At 41.2% G+C, this 19,999-nt stretch overlaps 1 long non-coding RNA gene across 1 annotated transcript; it reads left to right on the forward strand.

Moving 5' to 3' along the window:
- The first annotated feature begins 1,239 nt into the window (after positions 1 to 1,239).
- On the forward strand, positions 1,240 to 3,768 carry LOC121134474. Its single transcript, XR_005871569.1, has 2 exons — positions 1,240 to 1,500; positions 3,481 to 3,768. It is a non-coding gene; the product is annotated as an uncharacterized LOC121134474 (long non-coding RNA).
- Positions 3,769 to 19,999: the final 16,231 nt, after the last annotated feature.

Consider the following 19,999-nt stretch of genomic DNA (forward strand, 5'->3'; position numbering starts at 1 on the left):
AACCTCCATCCATGTCACTAGGAGGTACTATAAGCAGGAAAGTTGCTGGTGGTAAATAAAGGACAGTGGTCCTAGCCAATTGTCTGCATATACAGGTTTATATTTCTGCAGCCCACGTTGTGAAAAGCTTATACATGTGAAACATAACTTAAAATATATGTTGACTCTAAAAATCAGAACAATACCAGCTCACCAAATATGTGATGGCAGGCATCTGTTATTCCTACACTCCAACTGATTCTGTCCATGACTTTCAACCTTTCCTTTGGCTCTGCTGAGCAAACTTGAGTTATTAGAGGCCTGTGAAGCAAGTGCATCTCTGCTGACCATCTCACAGACTCAGGAAGTGATGTGTGTTGGCAGGAAGAAAACACACATTTTTCTGACTGCAAGATGGAGTCTAAACTCCTGGCTTACTGATGGCAATAAATGATCTCTCCACCCATATAGGAGGTGGTTATCCAAATAACCCATGTCTCTCTTCATTATTACAAGTTTCTTCCAAAGTCCATGAGGGAATGAAGCCATTATTGAGAACATGAAACAAAGGGCATCATTTCAGGACTTGGATCCAACTATACCCTAAGCCAGATGGAGTCTATGAGTTTTCACTTCAGATCCCAATTCTCCCTAGCTTGTTTGCTTTATCCTCTTAAACCAATGGAGGTGGATTCCTCACTCTCAGACCATGGAATTCTGGCATATGCATTCACACATAATCTAACTTCTCTGCAACGGAAATATGTGGGTCTATATTCACACTGTGAAAATGGCCAATATCAAGATATCAAGAGTGGGTATTATTCAGTCAGTCATGCTGACTCCATAAACAAGAAACACTCCTCCATGATCCCATTTATTATCCTCATTTTTTAGTGTTTCAGAGTTTTCTGCATTGAACAATAGCCCTTTGGGAATATTGAACAAAACTATCTAGAAATCTGGCAATCAAAACATGTGATTCAGTCAGTAGGATGGGGAGAAATTTATTGACCTCTCACAACACACTATCACAGAGGCTGACTCTATCCAGGAAAGACCACGAGGACATCCAGTTGCAGAGAGGGAGGCTTGGAAGCAATGGCAGAGCAACATGAAAGCCACCCTACTTACTGCATGATTGCAAGCAGCTCGTGTAAATGATGAAATGCACTAGCCTAGGCAAACGCAATGACCTTTCCCACTAGAACATTCTCCCATTCATCCATGCTGTGTGTTCTTCCCAGCTCACAATGAAGCCATCACTTCGTGGCAGCCTCAAGTTCCACAATTCTGGGTCTTAGTGCTGACACAAGGCCATCACCATCCATCACTGCCACTCAGCAGCCTTTGGGTTGGAGTATCTTGGCTGACACTAGGTATTTTCTTTGGAGTCTCATTAGATCATACTGAAATGAGGACTTGCTTTTCATCCTGTGACTATATATGGGGGACTGCTATCCCATCATCCAAGAGACCATGAGGAAAACAAGGATTTCATGTGCACCCTTCTTCAAACCAGTAAGTAGCTCACCTACCACTATGTAACCCCCATAAAATTATCTTCAGGAGGATTTGGGGAAGAAGCAGAGGGAAGGCATTGTTTGGGTTAGGGCTCTTTAGCAATTTTGAAGACATAGATGACACTGTGTCATGTTAAGATGAGCTTATGTGGATTTTGTTGACTGCTCAGATTTTATTCTTCAAATGACTTGGCTCAGTGTATGGAGAAGGGCTTCTTCCTGGAGTGTAAGCTCAATAGTGACACAAGCAGTAGTTGCTTCACTAAGGAATGTGTTACCCCAAACTTAGTGGAGCCATGTACTAGCAGACTTACCCTGGTCTTTGAGGTGGGCTATAGTTGGCTCATGGAAGGGGTGACAAGTCACTGAAGCAAGACAACAAATTTCGGTGACAAAGCACAGAAAAAGTTTCAAGCAGAGATGGCAGCTAGTACAAATGACCTGAGCATAGAGAGCATGGTCTGGGGTCAGCTTGGGTTTCCTGGCCCTGCCTCTCCAACCCCTGACTGTGTCTCTAAATTTTCTCTTCCTCCCAACCTTGCCTGCTCATCTTCAGAGCAAGACAACTTCTTTCCTAAGTCATAATTGTATGTAGCTCTTTTTATTATTTTTGAATTCACTATACAAAGAAGTAGGTTTGCTGTGTCATTTTCCTATACTCTTAGTCCCTGTTCCTATCCCTCTCCCTCCCCTGCTGTTCTTCCCCAGCTCCACCCCTTGCTAATGGCTTCCTCCTTCCATTTATTCCATGTCATGTGTATTTTTTGCTCTTCTTTCCCCCTCTTCTCTTTCCTTGTGATTTCTTCTTCTCCTCTCATGGTCTCCTTATCATATGACGTCACTAACATTCACAACATTCATCTGTATTGGTGTGGTGGTGGGTATGTGTATTGTCCAAGACATAAAATGGGATATTTTGCCTTTCTGAATCTGGTCCCTTTTGCTAGGCACAATGACTTCCAGTTCCATTCATTTCCAGAAATGTCATGATTTCCTATTTCTTTATGACTAAATAAAAATCCTTTGTGCACTTGGCCTCATATTCTTTATCCACTCCTGAGTGTTATCATCACTGGGGTCTATTTCTTACCTGTTGTGAACAGAAGCGAATCTGTCTTTTAGGAAGGTCAAGAGTGAGAATGACAGGCATTCACTGTGGGTTCCTGTTTCCTCTTCTTACTCCTAGGAACATCTGGGAGTCAACACCAATTATGTTCCAACTTGAGAGACTTATTGTCTTGTTTTGGCTGCTCACTGCGGACCTCAGCATCACCTTTGGGTAACATTGTTACTAACCATAATAATTTGGACATTCTGAATTCTGTCTCTGGAAGTGAGTCAGTAAAGTTGCTACCAGCTAGCTCCTTCCAGTATCAACCCTAATAAACACTATACCTGAAATAGCAGAGGCTGCTTGGAGAGGGCACTGTTGTCCTTTATGGGTGGCTTACTGAGAAGTGTGCAGTTGTTCAATTCCTGTTCCTCACTTTTACTTTTAGAAGTAAACAGTACATTGACATTCTATCTTTATAGAGTCTGAGCAATATATCATAGGATAAGTTCTTCAAAATGAGATTTCAGAATTTTAAAGTTTGCATTTTAAATTATTTTAGCTGTTGACTGGTATTCCCTATGCACTTTCCCTAGAAGTCTGAGGGAGCCTGTCTCGCACACTGCTCTCCTGCTCTAACCTGAACACCTTTAACTGGTTTGCTGTTATCAGAGATGAGAGGATTTTACTCATTTCACTTTGTATTTCTCTAACCCTAACCATCCCCCTCATTTCTCATATCTTTACTGCTGTTTTACATAATTTCACTAATGTGTTATGTCAACATTGTTAGCATATTTCCTATAGTTTGACTTTTCTTATTGGTATGTGTTGACTTGCTGGATATAAAAGTCATCAGTCCACCTGGCTTAGATATTCATAAACTGAATATCATTCTGTTAACTTTACCTCTGTTCTCTGCTACAGAAGAACTGGGATAACTGACAAGGAGTTCCTATAGGAACAGAAAAGCTGCCTCCAAATCTTGTCAATGTTTAGGCAACATTCAAAGACAAAGAAAGAAGCCATCTTCTCATTTCACATGAGGGGAACCAGTGCAGAGAGAAAGGGGTACCAGGTTTAATGTTTGGTAAGATGGAACTATGTAAACAATGCTAGCTAAGGAGGACTTGTCTGCATAAATATAATACATAGACCCTGTTGGCACAGAGACAATATGATGTATTAAAATTACATCTGTTTTATTAAAACTGTTTTAAGAATTTATTTTTGTTCATGTGTGTGTATCTTTGTGTGTACATCTATATGAGCTACCCCAGAAGCCAGAGGAAGGAGTCGAGTACCCTGGGTTAGAGATGATTATGAACTGTCCAAGAGGATTCTGGGTACTGAATGCTAGTCCTCTGCAATTGCTGCAACCACTGCTAATTGTTAATCTATCTCCCCTGTCTCTACACTGAATTGGAAACACAGATTATATATTGTTATACTTGAATTCTTCACTTTAAGAAAGCTATTCAAGTCGATTTGCATATTTATAAGCATATATGTATGTATGTATATTGCTCTGTGTATAGGTATGTATGTATATGTGTATCAGTTTATATATTACAAACAGCCTTAATGGAAGATGTGAATCTTTTTGACAGAACTTAATGATACTCAATACAGGAAAGCAGTCTACAGAAACAAAGATTTGTCTTCATAGCAGTATGATTAAGAAGCTAACAATCAATGAAGGACTGAAACATCACTGTACAAATGGGACAAAACATTTATGATAGTATGATTCTAATCTAAAATATTTAGACCTATAGAAATGAAACAATTTATAGACTGTAAATAAATTAGAAGGCAAAACTGTTTTACAATCATTATTTTAAAGAGTCAGTTTAAGTCATGGGTTACTTTAAAAAGAAGGGTTTTTGTTGTTGCTATTGTATTTACTTCATTCTATTTTAATCTTTGAGTGTCTTTGTATCACAGTAGAGATATTTTCTACATAAATATCATTTGTACTTGACACATGCTGTCTGGCACATGGCATTTATTTTCTATACTTCCCAGTTACTCCCAGAGATCTTTTGTTGGAACGCTCTATACTCATGCTCCGATGTCAATTATTGCTTTCTGGGCCAGATTACAAGCTGGCATTTTGAGACCCCTAATTCCCACTTTCACTAATTGGAGCAATATTTCCCCTATATGTTTTTTCTTGGTTCTAGAGTTTTCTAGTTCTTAGTTTATTCTCTCAATTGCTTGACTACCTTTATCAGACTCACACTATAATCTCATTTCAAACAACAGATCCTCAAGCCACATCAGAAAAGTGGTATGCACAATTGCATTCAGTTGTTAGGCCAATTGATAAATTGCTTTTCTTGATAACTGATCAATATTCACACAGAGTGAGCCTGGAAACAATGCAGGAATTCTGACATGTGGGCTTATTTCCTAACCTTAGGAATCTCAGATTCCTCTTCTTAGCAATGTGGATGGTGGCAATCCTCCCTCATTGAGTTGTTCTGTAGTCTGAAAGAAACAGGGCAGGGAATCTGACTTCTCTGAAACAAGGAGGATGGGAGCTCATACCTAGTGCTAGAGGCTCTAATTGATGAATTTTTCCAGAATTCTCTCAGAACCTGGAGATAAATGTTAACTCCACGGAAGAAAACGAGTTGTGGCCATTAATTGATGACTTCATTGTAGGAGCTTTGAACTCACCAGGCTATAGATTATTGAGGATCTCTTAACCTCGGCTTGTTATGAGGTGAGTTAGTGATTCTTTGCTCCCAGAAAAGGGACTACCCAACTAGGGAGGACAGTTCAATGTCAAAGACAGGTGGATACCTCTCATCTTAATTCACACAGCTAAGGAGTTCTGAGACAAGGCTCATTAGAGCTTCAGTAATTGAGGAAGGGCTATATACCAGTTTGGAAAATTCACACATCTGGGTTTCCACAGTCTGTAATTTTAGGAGAAATGTATATGTTTCATTTGTCCCCATCTCCACCTGCATCTTGATACCTAATTCCTTTCTCTGAGAATAACACTTTCCTCCTTCAAATTTATGCAGAAGTAAAAGTTTAAGTTCCTTCAAGGGACATTAACCCGAAATCCACACCCTATTATTCCCAAGAAGTGGCTTCATGGAGTTTTGTGTCACACAGTCCTGGTTTCAAGTTATGTTTCTGCTGCCTACTGCTTCCCTTTCTCAGTCCACTGTACCTGAGACAACAGAGGCTCATCTATCTCAACAGGATGTAGTGAGGATAAAAGATTAATGAGGAGAGTTGCAAACACTGCAACGAGGAATGGCAAGAGCGTACTTGTCTGTTTTGGGTAGGATGCAAATCAATGCAGTGAGAATTGAGGACTTGCAAGCTGAACTGTCCTCTGATGGCAACAGCGTAGAGCCGATGATGCCCCTGGTTGTGGATGTTTCTGTTGGACTTTGATGATATGTCACTTGGATTTAGATGGTTCAGTGACATGGCCATTATGAGTAGGAACCTAATTCCCAGGTACTGCATGATCTCTGCGATGGGAGATGCCATTCTGTAAATCTGTCTCTTATTGGTTGTTGAAGAAAGCACTCTTGGCCAATAGGGAAGTGAGATAGGTGGGACTAGGAATAGAGCAGGAATCTGGAAAGAAGGAACACAGGGAGTCACGATGTAGCTGCCATAGCGGTAAGAATCCAGACCCTTTCTCCGAAAAGAGAAATACTTAGATTAACAATTATGGAGTAAATACTTAAGTCAGAGATAGCCAGTGAGAAATCAAGCAAACAGCTAACAGCTTCATAATTATTACAGCGTCTTGTGTGTGTTATTTGGGGACTACAATGCGGCAGAGCCTAGGCGACTGTTGGGGGATAACCAAAGTGGCTGGCAAGAAAAAGACTTCACTCAACACCTCTGCACTTTAGTTTCCTATTTTGTAAAATGTTGATCTTTGAGCTCTAAAATCCTAATCAAAAGTTATCACTGAAAACAGACTATATTGAATGTCTTTCAAAACAATGTCCTGTGCAATTCACATTGTGTGTGTGTGTGTGTGTGTGTGTGTATGTGGGTTGAATGTGTGCATTCATGTATACACAGACTCATATATGTATTCAAAATGATGGTGGAGTTCAGAGTTTAACATCATGAATATTCCTCAATATTAAGCCACATTAATGTTTGAAACATGAATTCATACATAATCTACAATGCAAAGATTTGAATCAACTAAGTGGACAAGTAAAATATAATTTTAAAGCTTTTAATTTGAAAAGAGAGATAAGAAAACAAAAATCAAGAGCCTGTTTCGGAGAATTCCCAGAGACTGAGCTGCCTATTCAGAGAGAGCAAGACCCCATTACATGTGAGATCCTAGGTTCTATTATAGGCAATGGGGGACATAGAAGTTGTATACCCCTGAACGTATAAAAACATGAGCTGTGAAATCTTCAAGTGGCTACCTGTCCTCTCTATGTTCAGAATTCTTCACTCTAAAAAGACTGAAGTAATAAATCATGACCCCAAAGATTCATAGCAGTATCTGCGACATATGGCCTCAAACTTCCTCTCTGCCCTTGTTTTCCAATACATTCTATCCATCAGACATTTTGTTTCACATGAGATAACGTCCTGATTCCTAGAAATAGAACATTTACATATTTAGAGGGACTAACTACCGGCCAGTTTGTCTTAGTTATTATTGTTACATCTTCTCTAGTGTCTAAGACACCGTAAAATAATTTGTTGTTCATTTTTACAGTTCTATATCTAGGATTTATTACAGCAATGGAATACCCAAATTAACATTCCTCCTGTATCAGATATGAATCATAGACAAACTCTAGATGGTAGAAGAAATGTTGTAAGGCATTACAGAAAGCAGATGCCAAACATGCAGGCGATACAAAAACAGGATGCTAATATCAAACCTAAAGAGCAACCGAAAGCTCTGCCTCTGACCTTAAAATGGCTGACAGATGAACCTGTCTGGGTGGGTCAATGGCCTATGACATCTGAGAAGTTAGAGGCTTTGGAGAAGTTAGGTCAGGAACAGCTAGATGCTGGACATATTGAGGGATCAACTAGTGCATGGAATTCACCTGTTTTTGTTGTCAAGAAGTCTGATAAGTGGAGAATGTTTACTGATCTTAGAGCCATCAACAAGGTAATTCAGCCTATGGGATCTCTACAACCTGGGATGCCACTACCTTCTCTAATTCCCAAGGATTGACCAATTATAGTTATGGACTTAAAAGATTGCTTCTTCAATATACCATTACAAGAAAACAACAGAGAAAAGTTCACCTTCAGAGTACCTACCTATAATAATTCCCAACTGGTACAGAGATTCCAATGGAAAGTACTGCCGCAAGGTATGTTAAATAGTCCAACTTTGTGTCAATATTTTGTTCATAAACCTCTAGAAATAAACCATAAAAAATTTCCACATTCGTTAATATATCATTATATGGATGATATATTACTGTCTGATTCAAATAAGGATACTTTAGAAAAGGTGTCTGAAGCAGTAAAGGAATCTTTGCCTCACTAGGGATTACAAATTGCCCAAGAAAAAATACAAAGAGGAGATTCTATTAACTATTAAGGTTATGAAATAGATGTTCAGAAAATTAGACAATAGAAAGTACAGATCAGAAGAGATCATTATCAGACTCTTAATGATCTTCAAAAACTATTAGGAGAAATCTCTCAATTACAGACAATTATCAGTATGGAAGGGGACGATTTAAAACACCTGAAAATGGCTTTAAAAGACCTAAACAGCACATGAGTACTATCAGCTGAGGCTGAAAAAGAATTAGAATGGGTAGAAAAGAGACTATTAGAAGCACATGTGGACCATGTGGATCGAAAGCTGGACTGTATTCTGGTTATTTTACCATCTAGAGAATACCCCTCAGGAATATTAATGCAGAGGGAAGACATCATACTAGAATGGGTATTTCTGCCACATAAACAGAATAAAAAATTGAAAACATACATAGATAAGATCTCGATTTAGCCGGGCGGTGGTGGCGCACGCCTTTAATCCCAGCACTCGGGAGGCAGAGGCAGGCGAATCTCTGTGAGTTCGAGGCCGGGCTGGAACGATAGCCCCCGAAACAATATAGAGAAACCCTGTCTCGTAAAAACCAAAAAAAAGATCTCGATTTGATATTAAAAGGTAAGTTAAGGCTTAAAAAACTGACTGGAAGGGACCCAACAGAAATTATTGTACCTTTAACTAATGAGGTAATTAGCACATGATTTCCAAGTACTCCATAACCTCTGTATATAGTTTCATATTCTGTAAAATGTAGACCTTCAGAGATCTAAAATCCCCATCTTTAAATTATTTAGCAAAAAAGGCCATGTTAAATCTCCTTCAAAAGAAAGTCCTGTGCAATAAATATTGTGTCTGAGTTGCATATGTGTATTCATGTATATAAGATTCATATATGTACTCACAAGTGATGGTGGAGGGTAGAGGTAAACATCAGGAGTCTGCCTCACTCTTAAGCCACTTAATTTTGAAATACGAATTCTCACAGAATCTGGGAATCAGAGATTTTGAGTGGACTAGCTGGATGAGTAAATTGCATTTTCAAATTTTTTAATTTACAAAGAGAGATAAGGAAATGACAAAATCAAAAGCCTGTACAAGAAAATTTCAGGAGACAGGGGTATACATTACAAAAAGAGCAAGACCTAAGTACATGTGAAACTCTAGCTTCCATCATAAGCAATGGGGTAGCATAGTGGTTGTATAAATTCCCTGCACTTATGAAGCTACGTGCTGTCAGATCTTGGAGTAGTTACCTACCTGTCTGTGCCCAGGACTCCTCTCTCTGAAAAGAGTGTTATTTATCTCCTAGCACCGTTGTAATATTTAAATGGATTGAACCAAGTACAGTTCTTGAAATGCACACAGGTATTTTGAGTCACAAAGGTTAGCACTTATTTTCATTCTTACACTAATGCCAAATAAAAATCTCCCATGTGCTGAACATGAATGACAACACATTCTATTACAAATGCATACATTTTGTGGAGAATATGCAACATGTTGATGTTCCCCAAATGTTCTTGACAATGCTACACTATGTCCACTCAAAAGATGAAAACAAGGGTAACCTGCAAAGCCTTCTAGATCTGTGTTTAATGTGAGCCTCTTTTTCTGCAGGCCTAATGATAATTCCAGGGACAACACTGCCTATTTCTTGAGGGTAATATGTTCACTTATGATTGGTTTAGGGAGTCAGAAATTCCCACCCTATAGAAACATCGAGCGAAATCGAGGCTTATCAGGCAGGTAAAACTCAGCATCCCAGAAAATCAGGACTGTCAGGAGTCTTCAGGACCCCTGGCTTTAATCCTGTTCCTAAACATGGAAAACACCATGGTGAAACACACAACCAGACAAGCTCTGAGTGTCAATTTGCTCAAAACTATCAGTTTAGTGACATTGCAAGTTCATCTGTTGAGGCCTCAGTTTGCACATCTGTACATTGGAACAGTAGAGATCTGTGCTCATCAGCTTCTAGGATAAAGATATGAGAATATCACATGTTTAGCTGTAAACCTGGAATATGCTAAGTGCTCAAGAGTCATGAGATCCACACAGATTCTGTGGACCGAACATTTCCATTGCTGTGTCATGAGGATGTCCTCTACAACAATAATCATGCATTTATCTATGGTGCCTTTCAGCTGGCTCAATGTAACTCATGCCCCAGAACACAGTAACATTATATCCACCTCCAATAGCAGGAAGTAGGAAGATTAGATGTACCATGGACTCTGGTTGTCTTCAAGTAATCTCTACCTTTTGGAAAATTCCTGCAGTGAGATCTTGACATTCTAATCCTGTCATTTACTATGACTGATCCATGTTGATCCACAAAATCTCCATCTTTACCTTTATGCTAAGAACAGAAGGTTTAGCTCAGGTACAAGGCTGGGCCATGGGAGGCCTACCCACTGTCCAGGACAGGAAATATGGCCTGCAAGACAAGGTGTGGGTCTGGGAAGACTCAATCAGGAATAGAGGGATGGCCTCTGTTTCTGGTCTTGATAATCATGTCCTGAGGCCACCCATCCTCCCGTTACCAAAGATCTGATCTCAAATCAAAGCCAGACCCATGAGTTTGTAAAGTACAAAAAAGACCTCGGTCCTGCTGGACTCTGCCTGCCAAGCAGACCTAGTAAAGTCATGTTGTTCCCCTGGATCTGAACCCAATGGCCATGCAGACTCACATGGTATGGCTCTGCCCTCACCCTCCTTTAAACACATTGTCTTCAGTTTTGTGCCTCTGACAAGCACTTTCCTAACACAGGACATTGGCATGGACATTATGGTTACATAAAACATCTTTCTCCTTAACCAAATTCACTGAATCTTTTCAACTTTCTGGGCCTTTCCTAGTTTCCTTCCCTTTTTCTTATAATAATATTCTCCAGTGATTCAGAGAACTAATCTCAGTTGTCACAGTGTGCACACATACTTTGTGACAGGGCCTCACTGTACAGTTCTGGTTAGTTTCAATGTAAGATATCACCTGATTCTGTCTCCTGAGTGGTGGGGTCATAGGTGGGTGACGGTGACACCAGACCAGATGTCACACCATACTTTTGATTGTACCTGTTCTTGGCTTATTTTGTGTTGGGAGAATGGGAATTTGTGTGTGACAACACATGCACATGTGTCAGTGTCTGGAGATCACCAAGTAGCGTAAGCCAACTGAGGACTCTCCCAACTCTGGCTTCACTGCTTTGGGTTACAAGTGTTTGCTCTCACCTGGCTTTTCCCTCTTTCCTTATTAATATGGTACTAGAGATGAAACTTTGGTTCTCATGCCTACAAGGAAGATAATATGTGGATTGAGATATCACCCTGTTCTCCTTTACTAATTCTACTACGTGCTACAGGCAGGCACTGTGTTAAGCTCTGCAGAATGGCTTGGTGAAAACACATATGTTCTCTCTCCTAGACACATATCCTGAGGATAAAGCAGGCATGGGAGTATTTGGTCCATAAGTCAATTCAAGAAAAATGAGGGTGCCTACACAGACAATTCCCCTTAGCAGGGCACAAGGAGAGCAAACCATCCCTTCAGTGAGCACTCTTGATAGAAACCTAGTAAGAGATGAAGGGGAGAGGACACAACTTCAATGATGCTTGTGAAGGAGGTTATTGCCCAGTGTCCCAAGGCTCAGCCTGGTTTTGTTTAAGTAGAAGCTGACTGAATAGCACTGTGTCAGGACTGTGATGAGCACCAGACACTGAGGAAGACACTACTTAGACATGAGATGCTCAGATGCTCAAGATGGCCCATACTGACATGGGCCACTGGGCAACAAAAATGAAAACAAAGAACAGAGTTGTGGATCACCTGACCTACAGAGGACTCTTAGCCATGCTGAGGTATTAAGCAAGCTTCTAAGTCCCTGCTTTTGCAGACTAAGCACCATGATGAACCACATCATAGACTTGGTATCTAGCTCCATGACAGAGTGTCCCTCCTGATGGAAAACCAAGTGAGTCCCCAAGCAACTCTAGGCACCCAGAGCCTGGTGGGGACAGGAGAGATATCTGTAGGTGTAGCTCTATACTCAGCACTGTCTCCTATGAGGTGCAGATTTCATCTTTGGGAGGTCTGTGGACATCTCATGCTCCTCAGTAGCTGGGCTGCACAGAGACCAGGCAGGAATCATAGTTGCTGCTTTGACCTGTTTACCACATCCATGCACCATCTTTGCCCTTTAAACTACTGTTTCCTTGTAATCAACACACTTTCACATAAATGACTGTAGTTAAGCACCTGTGAATGAGAATCTGCAGGGAACTAGGAATTGGACCCTCCAAAGGCTTAAGCTTCCTGGGGGCTTAGATTTCCAGGATTCAAGAGTTCAAAGTCCTGGGCTGTTAAAGTCCTGGATGTTAGATCTTCATATCCTATAACTTCTAACAGCCTGAGGTGGTGGGCTCTCAGCAGCCTGGGACAGCTGCAATTTAGTCCACCACAATTCCATAGTTCCAGGCTGCCAAGGTTAACTATTACCATCTTAGAAATGAGCTCCTCTGGTGAGGAAATGTAGGCAGTGTGTTGCCAGCAAAGTCTCATCTGTTTTCCTTTTCCCTTCACCTCCTCCTTCTCCCATCTTCTCTCTGCCACTCAGATAAGGCCGCTTCTCATAACTGTTCATTGGATTTGCCTCTGTAAGACATGGTCTGGAGACTGGCGTGCCTACCATTGGCCAAGATAACAACAGTTGGAGTATTCCAGATAGGGACCTTGCATGACGATCAAGGCAGGCTTTTAGTTTCTCCTCGCCTACTGGAGGCATCATTTGAAGCTTTAGATCCTTATGATTGACAGGGCAGCTGGGGCAACACAAATAGGCCACTGAAGGTATCAGTCCCTGCAGGTGGCCCTTCTATGGATATGTCACTTTACACAGTCCTTCTGTGTCTTGAAAGCAATACCTCATTGGATCCTCAAGAGTCTGTACAGGTGGCCACTGTCATTGCTCACCTTCAGGTGAAGTGTGGCACACTTGAAGTCACATAATTGTCACAGTAATAGAGTAGAGGGAGGTAACAAGTTGAATGGGTCTCTGTTCAACTTCCCATCATAAATACTGAGGCTGATCCTGACATGGTGCCTTCAGCTAAGCTGCTGTGAAAAAAGTACCAGACTCTACCTGAAGAGGAAGGAGCAGAAGGAAGAATGCCATGATGTCCCCTGCTAGCGTCGTTAGTGTCCTACTAACTTTTCTGTTGCTTGTGACATGACTAAGGGAAATTATAGAAGAAAGCATTTAATATGAGTATCACAATTCCAGAGGGTTAGACCATCATGCTGATGAGCATGGCAGCAGAGAGTCAGCCATGGCACTGGAGCAGAAGCTGAGAGCTTACATCAGGAGGTACAACTACCAGACATTGATATAGGGAAGAGCATCATTTTAAAAACCTGAAAACCCATCTCTAGTGACACACCTCCACTAAGAAAGCCACACCTCCTAATCCTTTCCAAACAGTTTATCTAACTGGGGACCAAATATTCAAATGCATGTGCCTAGGATGGCAGTTTCATCAAAGCTCACAGATAGACTCTGAGCACTGTCAAAGCATTCTGTCAGGAAGACAGAGCGCAGGCACTTGACCAATGGGCTGAAGTCTCATCCTGGCATGGGCATGGCCTCTACTCAGTCTTTTCCCATCTTCCATACTCCTGGAGAAGGGATGTGGAGGGGTTTGGCCAGGTGCTAGACCACAAATCCAGAGCTGTCTCAGTTTCTCCATATTGGGCAGGGTGCAATGAGTGGAGAGAGTAGGGCCAGGCAGTTTGGGTGAAATCACTGTTCTGTGAAAGCCACCTACAACTGTTGCTGTGACAACCAATGTTCTGAAGCCCTATGTTCTCATTCCAGGTTGGTTCCCAATAGCTCCATCTTATTCCCTTGGAACATCTTATTCTCATAATTGCTTCTATGAGCCACACAAACTGTGCCTGAGCCCAGACCACTTTCATTGCTCGGTGGTCTCCAGACCTGTTATCACTGACCCAGCAATAAAATCCCAACTGCACCCTGGTGTGTGCTTCATTCAGTGTAAGCATTGGGAGTTGCTGGCAGGGTGTGGGGTGAGATGGCTACTGAGTGACAGAGACAGATCCAGAGCTGGAAGGACCATTGGGGCAAACCTTACAGCTTCTATTATGCATTGAGTTGCTGAAGGATGGAGAGAGTGGCAACTTTATGACTGTGTTGTGTTGGAGTTTTCCTTCCAAAACTTTCTGTAGGGCTGGGTTAGTGAATACATATTGCTTGAATCTAGTTTTGTCATGGAATATCTTGTTTTCTCCATCTATAGTGATTGAGAGCTTTGCCGGGTATAGTAGTCTGGGCTGGCATCCATGGTCTCTTAGTGTTGGTAGAATATCTATCCAGGACATTGTGGCTTTCAGATTTTCCATGGAGAAGTCAGGTGTAATTCTGATAGGTCTGCCTTCATATGTTACTTGTCCTTTTTCCTTAGCTGCTCTTAATATTCTTTCTTTATTTGTATATTTTGGGTGTTGATTATTACATGGCAAAGGGACTTTTTTTTGTCGTCCACTCTATTTGGTGTTCTCTAAGCATCTTGTACCTTCATTTCTTAAGGTTGGGAAAGTTTTCTTCTATGATTTTGTTTAATATGTTTTCTGGCCCTTTGAGGTGGTTTTCTTCTCCTTCGTCTATACCTATTAGTTTTAGGTTTGGTCTTTTCATGGTGTCCCATATTTCCTGGATGTTTTGTGTTAAGGGTTGTTGGACTTAAGGTTTTCCTTGGTTAATCAATCCATTTCTTCTAGTGTATCTTCAACCCCTGAGATTCTCTGTTCCATCTCTTCTATTCTTTTGGTAATGTTTGTATCCGTAGTACCTGACAATTTGCCCAGCTTTTCTATTTCCTGCCTTTCTTCAGATTGTTTTTTATTGTCTCTATTTCAGTTTTCAATGCTTGCAGTGTTTGCATTGTTTCTTGCAATTTTCGGTTTATCTTTTCATCCATTTGTTGCCTTTTATGAATTTTTGGGTTTGTTCTTTCTTCCATTTCTTGCATTTTTTAGTTTGCTTTTTCTTCCATTTCTTGCATTTTTTGCTTTCTTTCTTCCTCCATTTCCTGCCTGTTTTGGTTTGTTTTTTCTTCCATTTCTTTCATTTTTTGCTTTGTTTCTTCTTCCATTCCTGCCTTTTTGGTTTGTTTCTTATAACATGCTTTGAGGGATTTTCCTATATCCTCTTTTAGGGCCTCTATCATTTTCATGAAAGTGGTTTTAAGGTCATTCTGTTCTGCTTCGTTTGCACTGGAATGTTGGAGTCTTGCTGGTTGGAGTCTCTAGAATCTGGTGGTGTCATATTTGTTTTTCCGTTGCTGAGTGTGTTTTTGTATTGTCTCCTTCCCATCTCTTCTTCTAGTGGGTGCAGAAAGAGCTCCTTACTGCTCTGGTGGTTAGGGGACCAGAGTTCCCTTTTGGTGGGTGCTAGCAAGTCCAGTAATCTGGTAGTTCTTCTAGTCCTTGTCTTCGTTCTGGTCCCATGGGAGGAGAAGAAGAACAAGAATCTGGAGTGCTTAGCCTCCCACCTGGTCCCCTGGACCTTTTGCTGGATCCTGTTGTACCTGATCCGGGGGAACACCTGCTCCCCTGGTCTCCCTGGCTCCTCTGGTTTCCTGGTCTCGTTGGTGGGAGAGAAGGCCTGTAGTCTGGGGTGTTTGGCTCCTGCTGGACTGGAAGCTCTGTGCACTTCCCAGTTGAACCCCAGGCACTGGAACACAGGCCCAGAAGCAGGGCCTGTTGTACCTGATCCCACAGCTGGAACAGCTGCCTAGTAATGTTTCTTTAACGAATGTGGGCTCCCTTGTATTTGGGGCATAGATGTTTAGAATTGAGACTTCATCTTGATGGATTTTTTATGTGATGAATACCAAATAACCTTCTTCATCTTTATTGATTGATTTTAGTTTTAAGTATAAATTGTTTGATACTAGGATAGCTAAACCAGCCTGCTTCTTGGATCCATTTTAGTGGAAAATCTTGTCCCAACCCTTTACTCTGAGGAAATAAAAATGCCCTTAACATTTCAGGAAAAGATAAACAATCAATTGGAAGAAATCAACAAACTCCTTAAGGAAAACTGAGAAAAAGCAAGCAAACATGGGAAGGAAATGACTCAAGGCATAAAACCAGAAATAGAGGCAATAAAGAATACACAAAATGAAGGAATTCAGAAAATGGAAATCTGGGTAAATGAGCAGGAACTTCAGATACGAGAAAAGACAACAAAATGCAAGTGTTGGAAAATCATTAAGAGTCTACAATCTGTCTCTCCTAATTTGCATCTTTTGGGATCTAATTTTTGTATGCCTATTTTATAGCCTAAATAATTAATAGAATCTTCTATTTGCATTTTTCAGGAACAATTTATAATTCCCAAGAAGGCAAAATTTTCCTTTACTTCATGAGACATTCTTTTAAAATTAATCAGAAAAACTTTGAATCAGATAATGAAGTGTCATCCATGAGAGGGGAACACTCCTCCACTGCTGGTGGGAGTGCCGACTCATACAGCCTCTTTGGAAATCAGTATGGAGATTCCTCAGGAAAATGGGAATTAATCTACCACTAGACCCAGCAATTCCATTCTTAGGCATATATCCAAATGAGGCAAATTCATACAACAAGGGCATCTGCTCCACTATGTTCATAGCAGCATTATTTGTAATAGCCAGAACCTGGAAGGACCCTAGATGTCCCTCAACTGAAGAGTGGATAGAGAAAATGTGGTACATTTACACAATGGAGTATTACTCAGCAGAAAAAAACAATGGAATCTTGAAATTCGCAGGTAAATGGATAGCACTGGAAGAAACCATCGTGAGTGAGGTAACCCAGTCGCAAAAAGACAAACATGGTATGTACTCACTCATATATGGATGTTAGACATGGATCAGGAAAGTGCTAGTCTGCACTTCCACTGATAGAGAGTCTGGGAAACAGGAAAGAACCTAAAAGATATGCATATATTCATAGTGCCCAAGAGAAGAGGATTGAGACAAGATCCTCTGAATGGATGGGGAACACAACGAGGGGTGGGGGGAGTGGGAGCTGGGAAGAAGAGAGGGGGTGAAGAGGAAGAGAGTTGGTCATGGGGGAACAGGAAGTTGAGTGGGTGGGGGTAGAATAGGGGGAAGAGTGAATCATTGGATAGAAGACAGATCAGGCACCAGAGTGACCTCGAGTGATCTAAAGGGATAACACCAATTGGCAATCTAAGCAATAGTGGAGAGACCACCTCAAATGCCCATTCCTGATAATGAACTTGATGTCTATAACCATCCGGGAGCCTTCATCCTGTGACTGATGGAAGCAGAGGCAAGCACACAATTAATCACTGAACCGAACCTAAGGAACCCAGTGACAGAGAGAGATGAGTGATGAACAAATTGGCAAAGAATGGGGTGGCAAAACCAGCAGAGACAGCTGATATGAACAGGGGAGAGCTCTTGGACACCAGAGCAACAGTGGGGAGGCCAGCATGGGACAGATCTGGACCCCACAAATTTGAGTGTCAGCGAGAAGGCCTGGGAAACCAATGGGTCCCTGAGCTGTGGATCAGTGACTATCCCTGTAATATAAACAGTCATCGTGTGCCTATAGCACAAAGATGTATGTTCTCCCAGCCTGGACTCTTAGGGGAGTACCTGGACCCTACACAGAGTGAAATGACAGACTCTAAATATCCCCTATGTGGAAGCATTTGGCAATAGGGTGGGAGGGTAGGGGTAAGGGAAGTGTGGGAGGAGGGGAGAGAGAGGGAACTGGGCTTGACATGTAAAACAAGCTATTTAAAATTAAAATAAAAAATGATATAAAAAAAGAAAGGGACAAGATCTCCTGAGTAAGGTGGGCACATGGTATGGAGGGGAGTGTGGTGAAAGAAAGAGGAGGGAAGAAAGGGACGGGGAGGAGAACATGAGAATCAGGAAGGTCCAGTTGGGGGAAGGACAGAGAAGGAGAGCAAGGAAAGAGACACCTTGATATAGAGAGCCATAATGAGCTTAATGAGAAACCTGGCAATAAGGAAATTCCAAGGAATCCACAAGGATGACCCCAAGAAGAACCTAAGCAATAGTGGAGAGGCTAACTTAAATGCCCTTCCCCTATAATGAGATTGACGACTACCTTAAATTCCATCATAGAGCCTACACACTGTAGCTGATGGAAGAAGAAGCAGAGTTTCACAGCTAAGCACTATGTGAAACTCCTGGAATCCAGTTGTAGAGGGGGAGGAGTGATGAGCAATTGGGTCTAGACTGACATCTGGGGAACCAGCATAGGACCAAACCATGCCACCTAAACATAGGTGAATTTGGAGACTTGGGCAGTCCATGGGGCCTTAGACAGTGGAATTAGTATTTACCCTAATGCACAAATGGGCTTTGGGAGTCAATTCCCCACGGAGAGATACTCTCTCACTATAGATACAAAAGTGAGTGTCAGTTCGAGGCCAGGCTGGACCGATAGCCTCTGAAACAATACAGAGAAACCCTGTCTCATAAAAACCAAAAGAAAAGGTGTCTAGATACTGTCCCAAATGATGTGACAGACATTGATGATCCTCTGTGTGAGGCCATTACCTCCTTGAGGAGTGGATGGGGGATAAAATGGGATGCTAGGGAGAATCGGAGGCCATGAAGGAGAGGAAAATGGGATTGCTATGTAAAATAAGATTGTTTTTTAATTTTAATAAAAATTAATTTTAAAAAGAAACAAGTCATAAGAAGAACACGGAAGCTCCTTGTAGGAGGAAAACAATGCCTCCATTAGCCATGTGACTTACTAGAGGCACTTACAGATGAGGTAATAAATGAGCAGTTTACCACACTACTAACCACACCCACTTTAGGCATGACTAAAGACATATATATGGCCCAGGTCTGTGCTTTTCCCAAACCACATAGTTTGGAAAAAACTATGCCCAAATTCCTAAATATTGTCCATAAATGTTTCTTTTTATTTAAAGAGGTTGGTTTTAAATGGTTAGTGATCTCAGTCAATCTCTTTCTTTAAAAATAGAATATCTTCTTTAAATTTTGTTGAATGTTAATGAACTAAATATTGTAAGCACAATTCTTACTTGATAACTGTTTTGTTATATATAATTCTACTATGTTAAAGTTAAAACCTTTTTTTAATTTAGACAGAAAGTGGAAGATGATGTGGGAGGTCCTTCAGTATGCTGCAAATATGTGTTATTTTTATTGGTTGATGAATAAAGCTGATTTGGCCAATGGAAGGCAGGATTTAGCTAGGCAGGAATTTCAAACAAAGAGGCAGGGAAAATAAAGACAAAGGGGAGCTAAAACACCCAGGAATTCTCTGGCAAAATGAGGCCACGCAAATTAATAGTAATGAGTTAATAATTATGAGAGGGCTAGCAGATAAGAAGCCTAAGCCATTGCCAAACAATGAAGTCTCAGAGTGGTCACTTATAAAATGGCTGTTGGGACCCAGTGGGCAGAGGAAAACTGGTCCACTGGGACTGAGATAGATGGAGAAAATCTCCTCTCTATTCCTCTCTGATTTTAGCTAGTGATTCTTTCACCACCCCTGAATGATAGATGTAGAAGCAACATTCCTCTCCAAGAGCAGCACAGAGCCCATCTTGCTGTAAAATCAAAGATCCAGCCCTTGTTTGTTTTGTAGCACCACTTCAGCAAGGGAGAGAAGTGAGGCCTGTAGGTGGGTAACTGCATTTTCAAGCCTCTCTATGTCCATGTCAATAGTGGTCCACAAAACATTGTAGTGTCTACCCTTACCAAAAGGGGTGATAAAACAGTCCCTTCACCTGCCAGCCCCAAGCGTAGGAGGACACCTAGGATGAGAGCTGTTATTAGTTCTTTCTTTTATGGAGTCTGATATCCCCC

Source organism: Mesocricetus auratus, unplaced genomic scaffold (genome assembly GCF_017639785.1).
Source record: "Mesocricetus auratus isolate SY011 unplaced genomic scaffold, BCM_Maur_2.0 Super-Scaffold_100028, whole genome shotgun sequence".
NCBI classification, from domain to species: Eukaryota; Metazoa; Chordata; class Mammalia; order Rodentia; family Cricetidae; genus Mesocricetus; species Mesocricetus auratus.